Source organism: Cervus canadensis, chromosome 32, assembly GCF_019320065.1.
Source record: "Cervus canadensis isolate Bull #8, Minnesota chromosome 32, ASM1932006v1, whole genome shotgun sequence".
Taxonomy (NCBI): Eukaryota; Metazoa; Chordata; class Mammalia; order Artiodactyla; family Cervidae; genus Cervus; species Cervus canadensis.
In genome coordinates, this window is record NC_057417.1 from 26,640,338 (window position 1) to 26,648,677 (window position 8,340).

The following is an 8,340-nucleotide window of genomic DNA, read 5'->3' on the forward strand; positions in this document are numbered from 1 at the left end:
GAGGACAGTCTCTGGATTAAACCTTCTGACTAATCCTGTTATCTTAAAATGTAAATTATGGGAGTAGGTCTGGTGAGCTCTTTACAACCTCCAGACATTCTTTTGATTCATTGGAGAGTATATGACTCCACTGCTAACGCTAGCAGGGGGGTGCTCTTTCTGCCCACTTCTGATGCCTATATCAGAAGCTTTTTCTATCTCCTTTATACTTTAATAAAACTTTATTACACAAAAGCTCTGAGCGATCCAGCCTCGTCTCTGGCCCCGGATTGAATTCTCCTCCGGAGGCCAAGAATCCTGGTGTCTTTTCATGGTTCAGCAACAACGTACCTTGAGATCCCACCAGCAAAGCGGCCTGGCCCTGCCCAAGCCTCCAGGGGAGAAGCAGCCTGGAGGGTCTCCTCCAGCTGCAGGCCAGGAAGGGACATGGCCCCAGAGCTGGTCCTCCTCCCCAGCCACACAGCCTGACAGGGCACCTACAAGCTGCCCAAGACCCCAACCCCTCAGGCTGGGGCCTCTCACCTCCAGCTTCCCACCCCATCTCCACTTCGGACCTTCCCTGGGGTGACCCACCTACCTTGCTGGAGAGTCCCCAGCATGTACCACCAAGCTCCCCACCCAACCCACAGGGCCATCCTGGGGCTTCAGCAGATGCGGGGCATCACTGCCATCTCATGTGTGAGCACACAGCCCAGACTGGTGGCGGGGGCCCCCCCAGAGACAGTACCCCCAGCCTCGACAGGGGAGCATCAGAGAAACAGCCTCCCAGTGCTCGGGGCTGGCTCTGTGAATCTTGGGACCACAGATCCTAATTGGGCGTCTGATAGGGTATCCCCAGCAAGTTCCTGCTCCTCCCAACAAACTCTCATTTTTCAAACTTTTTATTTTATATCGGAATTGTTGTTGTTCAGTCACTAAGGTGTGTCCAACCCCCTTGGACTGTACAACACCCATGGACTGTAGCACACCAGGCTTCCCTGTCCTTCACCATCTCCCGGAGTTTGCTCAGACTCATGTCCATGGGGTCGATGTTGATTAACAATGCCGTGTTAGCCTCGGTGTACAGCGAAATGATTCAGCCACACACAGAGGTGCAGACTTTCTTTCTCAAACTCTCCTCCCATCTAGGCTGCCATGCAACGCTAAGCAGAGTTCCCTGTGCTTAACACCCCGTATGGACCACAGTTCTGGAGAAGGAAACGGCAACCCACTCCAGTATTCTTGCCTAGACAATCCTGGGGACAGGGGAGCCTGGTGGGCTGCCGTCTATGGGGTCGCACAGAGTCGGACACGGCTGAAGCGACTTAGCAGCAGCAGCCTGGACCACGGTGGCACAGAAGATTCTGAAACACAAGGCCTCCCAGACTGGGGGTCCCTGAGCTCCCCCCCACACACACACCACCCAGGTCTAATAGATCTGGACCCTTAAACTCCAGACTGGAGAACTGAGGAAATCACAAACAGCGCCACCTGATTCAATCTCCCTCTAGATCATCCCTGGAGCCTCAGGTTGAATCCTGACCCCAAACCTAGGCCCCAACCACACCCGCATCCCCCCTGACCCCAAACGTCTCACTGCCCAGAGGCCGCAGTGGGAGAATTACCAGATAAAACACAAGACCGCCAGTTCAGTCTATACTTCAGCTAAACAAGCAAATTTGTAGTGTCATTTATAATCCCCACGGGCTTCCCAGGAGGCGCCAATGTAGGAGATGTAAGAGACGCAAGTTCGATCCCTGGGTTGGGAAGATCCCCTGGAGCAGGGCATGGCAACCCATTCCAGTATTCTTGCCTGGAGAATCCCATGGACAAGAGCCTGGCGGGCTACGATCCACAGGGTCGCAAACACTCAGACAGGACTGAAGCGATTTAGCACGGACGCACATAACCCCCATACTGCATTATCCGTCAGTTAACCAAAATCCAAATTTAACCGGACGTCCCTATTTTAACTGGCTAAATCGGGCCACCCGGAGCAGGTGGTCCTGAAGGAGGGAGACAGGTGGGCACACAAATAGCGCTGGGGCAGCCAGGCCCAGCTCGGGACCAAGAGGAAGGGTGTCTGGAATGAGAGTTTTGTTCCCTGCCTGACACACCCCCAGCGGTCACCCCCAGCCAGCCCCTGGACAAAGCACAGCCTCCCCAAGCTCATTCAGGACACCTAACTCACCCCAAAGTGAATGACGGCGGTGCCCTGGATGCCATCCTCCCCCAGGGCTCTGAGCCCTTTTGCTGTCATCAGACACAACCCATGGCACTGCTGCTTTAATGACAAAATATCAATTCCCTGGTGATCCAGTGGTTAAGACTCTGGGCTTCCAATGCAAAGGGTGAGGGTTGGATCCCTGGTTGGGGAACTAAGATCCCACGTGCTATGTGGGAAAACCACAAATGCAAAAAAAAAAAAAAAACACTTGAAATGACAAACTATTGACCCAGTGAGATGGTCCCAGCCAGACATCCCTGCCGATGAGGAACCTGTGTGCCCATCGAAGCTGGATCCCCTTGGGACTCACCTGGACAGCTCAACCCTTAGACCCAGAAGTCTCTCTTGTCACCCGGTCACCAACGGGGTGACCCGCCTCTGTTTTCTGACCAGGTCCATCTCCTTCACCTCTCCCACAGAAAACAATCCTTCCAACCTTCCGGTCTCCATAAGGGTTTGGATCTCACGGGCCCCACACCCCCCGGGGAGATCCTGAGCCGTAGGTCCTGGGTCCCACTCTGCTCGCCAGGACTACTGAATTAACCCTGCAGGTCCTGCTCCCGGTGCCCCCCGAGGCCTCCACAGGCCCCCTGGAGCTGGGCGCACACTGCTGATCTGTCCCAAGGAACATGGCGGTGTCCCTGGTTGCCAGGCATCAAAGAGAGAGATGCCCACAGACGGCCTGGACCAAGAGAAACCGCATGGACATTCCGGGAGCAGAGCCCCAGGCTCAGGTGTGGGGTAATGGGGAGAGGAACCTCCCAGAGGACTTGGGGCAGGGAGCTTAGGGAAAGACCCTCGGGGTCCCATCATTGTGGGGACCTACCCAGAGATTCGAATTCAGGAACAACAGGAGAGAGCCAGCTTAGCTATTCAGACACTGGGGCAGAATTTCATCCATTCATTCATTCACTCAATCAGTAAGTATTTGGGGAGCAGCCCTGGAGCTCCAACACCTTGGCCAACACTGATGCAAAAAGCCAACTCATTGGAAAACACCCCGATGCGGGGAAAGAGTGAAGGCAAAAACAGAAGGGGGCGGCAGAGGATGAGGTGGTTAGTGTCACTGACTCAAAGCACATGAATCTGAGCAAACTCCGAGAGATAGTGGAGGAGAGGGGAGCTTGGCAGTGCTGCAGCCCATGGGGCCACACAGACTCGGACACCGACTTAGCGACTGAAAAACAACCCGGGCACCACGGAGCCGAAGGCAAGCCTCGGTCCCTGTCCTGTCCTCGTACCATCGGGGACATGTTACTCTTGAGTGAGATCACTGCTGGGATGCGGAAGGACAGGATGTCATGGGGACACAGAGGTCGCACCTTGGCCAGTCCTGGCGACGTTCCTCGGCAGGTTTCCAGCCCGAGGACATGAGTGCCAGCTGAGTCCTGACAGAGAAGGGGAGAAAGACAAATTCTACAGCCCCTACCCACCTTCATCCTAAGCAGGGAGGGCCCTTCAAGGAAGCCCCACCCCCTCAGGAGGGGGGAAGCCCTGAGGTTTAGAGGAACAGCAGGAGAAAAGGCCTTTCAGGGAAGGTGCAATTTTCAAAGAGTGGGCCCAGGAGGCAGTGGGGACCCCAACGAGAGCCAGAGGATTCGAACCAGAACCCAGAATGAGGGTGGACCAGCAGATACGGTCTTCGGTTCCAAGGTCAGGCTGAGGACACAAGAGCCCCAAGCTGTCACCCACCACATCACCTGGGGTCTCCAACAACAGACCGTTACCAAACTGGGGACACCCCGGCTGTCGAGGAGACAGGGAGGCTGGACAAACAGGTGCCTCCCGGACCCCTATCATGACGTCTGCCTTCCCGACTATTTGCAAGCATCAGATACTGACAACTGGCAGGCAGCTCACGGAGGCTGCCTAAAATGAACAAACGAAGCACACTTGCAAATACATGACCCTTCCTCAGGCATCCAGACAACAGTCCTCCTAACTAGGTTAAGCCTGCCCCTCCAGTGCTATCTTCCAGACCCAGTTTTGCAACCTTTCTCCCCAGGTCCTCCCACATTTTGAACAAGCGGGCACCCTCGTCTCCTCCGCTGGGGTCCTCTGGGACCCTCTGAGTCAGAGCCACAACTTTCTAGGTCACCCTCAGAGCAGGCTACGGGATGGGGTGTGGTCTGAAGCTCCCCACATCCCAAAAGCAGGTTGGGGGTTCCGACATCCCATCTTCTTGCAACCAGGCCTGTCCCTTGGTCCACAGGTCCCTGTTCAGAAGAAGGCAGAGGGTGACTTCCACCCTCCTGGGCCCCTGCTCCTGCCCTGACGCCCCCATCCTTGCTGCCCTTGTGCCCGGCTCCTCCCTGCCAGCAACCACCAGCCTGCCTGCCACCACTGCCTCCCTCTCACTCTGAATAAATAATCGATGCTTATGCCCTTTCCCTTTGGGAATGACGCTGCTGAAATAAATGGGTTGCTCCAAGGCACCTCCCCAGTCCCGAGGGCCCAGGTCAGTAGCGGGGAGCAGCAGTCCTCACCACGGGTGCAACCGAACGTGTGAGGGAGACGAGGGCCAGCAGGGTCGGGGTGGCTTCTGGCCACCCCTTCCTTCTGCCGTGAGCAGGAAGAGGAGTCCCCGCAAATGCCCACTCCTCGAGAAGCTGTCCAGGCCTGCCCACCTCACCAGCACCATACTCCACGCGAGACCTGGCAAAGGGGACCCCTACATGCGGGCCCCCTCACTCGGGCTGTGACCAGGACCCGGGAGCCTCCCACCTCAGGTCTAGTCCTGGGAGCCCAAGTCCCAGGGCCGGATGTCCAGGGCTTGAGCCCCGCTCCAGCGAGGCCAGGAGGGCAGAACTCTCAGAGGTACAGTCCCTCTCTGTCCTGGGCCCAGGCCAGGGAACCTTCCCTCTTCCTGCCCACAGGCTGGGGCTGGGGCTGGGGCACCCAGGACCCTTCATTCCCAGAGACTCAGGATGGTGGCAGTGGGGAGGCATCGAACACTCCGTGGCCCGCTCCACTGGCCTCCCCACCCATCTGCGGGAACTCAGAGACCACCCACAGACAGGGCATCCCCAACTTGCTCCTCGGAAACCTTTGTGGCCCCCCTACTGCCATCCTCTGAGCCTCCTTCCCTTGCACTCCATCAGGAGCCCAGCGGTCACCACTCAGGCCAGCCCTCCCTCCCCAGGGACCCCAGCAGGAACCACTGTGTTGGGGCAGTACTGGCTGTGTGGGACTCAGCCTGTGAGGGGGGGGGGGGGGGTGCACCGGCCTGGAGATCGGCCCGGCCCCAGCAAGGCGGAGGTGGGGGGAGTTGGGGGGGCGGGGGCCGCGGCCTGCCCAGCCCCCCTCGGCTCCCACACTGGCGCCCGCCGCCGCCCGGATAGCACAACTGACCTCATTCGCCAACTGCAGCAGCCTGCGGGCGCCCGCTGCCCGTCCGGGGTGGCCCCCCACCTCCGGAAGGGCCCGGGAGTGGGGGGGCGGGGGCGGCGGCGGTGACAGCTCCCGGCTCCCCCTCTCGGCAGGTGGGGGCGGCCGTCCCTCCCCGCCCCCGGCCCGAATTATAATCCCGGTCACGTGCCTCCCGAGGCACCCAAAAGCCGGACCCAGATTCTGGAACACCTGGAGGGGGAGGGGCGGCCCCCCCCGCCGAGGATGGGAGGAGAGGGGGAGAAGGGCCTCGGCGCCCGCCCTCCCCCCCACCCCCCGCAAAAGTTTCTCCTACCTTGGAGGATCCTCAAGCGCTCCTGCCAGCGGCGCCCCGGCCCCGGCCCGCGGCCAGGACTCAGCCTCCAGCCGCTGCCTCCTTAATTAATCCGGGAGAATGGGGGAAGGAGAGGCGGAGGGAGGCGCGGAGCGGCGGCGGGGGCGGGCGGGAGGCGAGCGGGGCGCGGGGCGGGGAGGGGGCCCGGCGGGGGCTCTCGGGCCGGCCGGGGGGCTGGCGCTCGGCGGCCCCCACCCCCGGCGCGGGCTGCGGCGGAGGGCGGGGCGCGGCGCGGGGAGCCGAGCCGAGAGCGGGAGCGCAGGGAGGCTCTTTGTTCTGTAATCCCAGTAAGATTGCCAGCCATTCGCCCCGGCCCTAATCCCAGCCCCGCGCAACACCACCCTCCATTGGCTGCCATTTACATACGGGATTAGCCCGCCCCGCGCCCCGGCCTGGGCACCGCGGGGGGAGCGCCGCGCCCCCCGCCCCGCGCCGGGCGCCCAGAGCGCGCGCCGCCCCAGCGCCCGCCGCCAGGGGGGCCCGCGGGAGGGGCGGCCCCGGCGCCCCCTGGCTGCCCGCGGCGCCCCTCCGCCTCCCCAGCGCCCCACCGCCGGGACGGATTAGAAAGCCAGGACTCGTCCCCGGAGACCCCCCTCCTCACCCCCGCCCCGGGCGCGGGAACCGGGCCCGGAGGGTCAAGGTCACTCAGCGGGCGCCGGGAGGATCCCCGGAGACGCCGGGGCCCGCGCGCTGGGGAAAGTGAAGTGGCAGCGGCTGGTCACCTCTGCCGTGCCCAGGTTATTTCCCCCTGTGGCGTGGCCCGGGTTCCTCTTTCAGCCTTTGTCCCCTGGGATGGGAAGGAAGGCAGTGACAAGCCCAAGGTCGCAGCTGATCCGATTGGACACGCCTGGTCCCATCTTGTCTGGGCAGCGCTCCTTCTGATCGCCCGACCCAGGCTTCTGCCACCCCCTTCCCCTCCATACCAGCCTTCCTACGGAGTCAGAAGCACACCTCCCATCCTCTGCAGAGCATGCATCTTAAATCGCCAGGAGCCTGGAGATTCACCAAGTGTCCTGAGCCCTGGGCTAGACCCTGGCTATGCTGAACACTGTGGGGAGGGACAGGCAGGCTGCCACCCCAGGGAGCACCTGGCCTAGAGGGAGAGAGCCAGACTGAGAATCTACTAGGTCCTGGCAAAGCCCACCCAGCCCTTCTGGGCACACGACCGGCACTTGGTAAAGGCTGACCTTGGCTGGTCTGGTTCCCCCCTGGCCAGCCCACCAGACAGAGCTTCTCCCTGGCAGCCCCATGTCCACAACGCCCAACCCAAAGTGAAAGAAAGTGAAGTCGCTCAGTCGTGTCCAACTCTTCGCGACCCCATGGACTGTAGCCTAGCAGGCTCCTCCATCCATGGGATTTTCCAGACAAGAATACTGGAGTGGGTTGCCATTTCCTTTTCCAGGAGATCTTCCCAACCCAGGGACTGAACCCGGGTCTCCCGCATCGTAGGCAGACGCTTTACTGTCTGAGCCAGCAGGGAAGTCCGTAAGGACCAAGCCCAGAGGGGCCCTTGTGCCCACCGAACACTTTGCCCACAGAGGATATTGGCCAGAGCAGGGGATTGGGAATGAGGCCATAGACGCCCCTCCATCCCACGCCACCCTTGCCCTCTTGGGGACACCCACCATCCCCCGTGTCACCCTGATTCCTGGGGACACTTCAAAGCACCCTGTCTTGTGGTCCCTCTCAGACGCACATCCCTACCCACCCTGTGCTGGCCCTGGTGTGGCAGAGTGTCTAAGGGGAAGGGCCAGGGTCTGGAGCCTGACCGTGTGGGTTCAAATCCTGGCTCTTCCTCTTAACACCTGTGACCTTGGGCAAGACAGTTCACCCCTCAGAGCCTCGGTTTCCCCCCTTCCTGCAGCCCCTGAGTCAACCACACAGTTGCCCCAGTGGGTAACAGTGATGATGGGCATGCTAGTTAAGCGTCTACTAGGCATATTAACTAGGTGTATGTTCCTGACCTGAAGCCTGCAAGGGCGGTCCTATTAGCCTCATTTCACAATGAGGTGAAGTGATTATATCCGGACATTCAACATGTGAGTGTCACTGCAGGGTCTGGCTCCTTAGTCCTTGTTGGGCCCACTGACTTATGCTCCCTCCATTACCATGTGGATTTGGGGGTTAGGCATGGCTTCAGTGGGCCCAGCTGGGGGAAGCTGGTCCCAGGAAGGAAGGGCTGGCTGGTTGGGCTGTTGGTTTCTGGACAGAACGCTTCCTGGACCTGAAGTCCAGGGGCAGAGTGCCAGAAACCTCTGGACCCCAGGGCTTAAAGGAGCTGAAGCCAGGTGCATGCTCAGGACTGCCCTCTGCAGGCAGAATCGGGAGCAGCAGATATGTAAGTGGAGTGCTGGGAGGGAAAGGTGCCCTCCTGCCTCTGGCCTCTGGGCTGTTCCTCCCAGAAGCAACAGCC

At 60.5% G+C, this 8,340-nt stretch overlaps 1 protein-coding gene across 4 annotated transcripts in view; it reads right to left on the reverse strand.

Moving 5' to 3' along the window:
• Positions 1-6,527, reverse strand: part of GTF2IRD1 (GTF2I repeat domain containing 1) — a 115,433-nt gene extending 108,906 nt beyond the window's left edge. Inside the window, exon 1 of one of the 4 annotated variants that reach the window (XM_043455668.1) lies at positions 5,889-6,519. The gene's annotated coding sequence lies outside the window, so the exon portion shown is untranslated. Of the gene's footprint in view, positions 1-5,888 lie in introns of all 4 variants that reach the window. The other 3 variants (XM_043455666.1, XM_043455667.1, XM_043455670.1) reach the window with 3 other exon arrangements.
• Between the last annotated feature and the right edge of the window lie 1,813 nt (positions 6,528-8,340).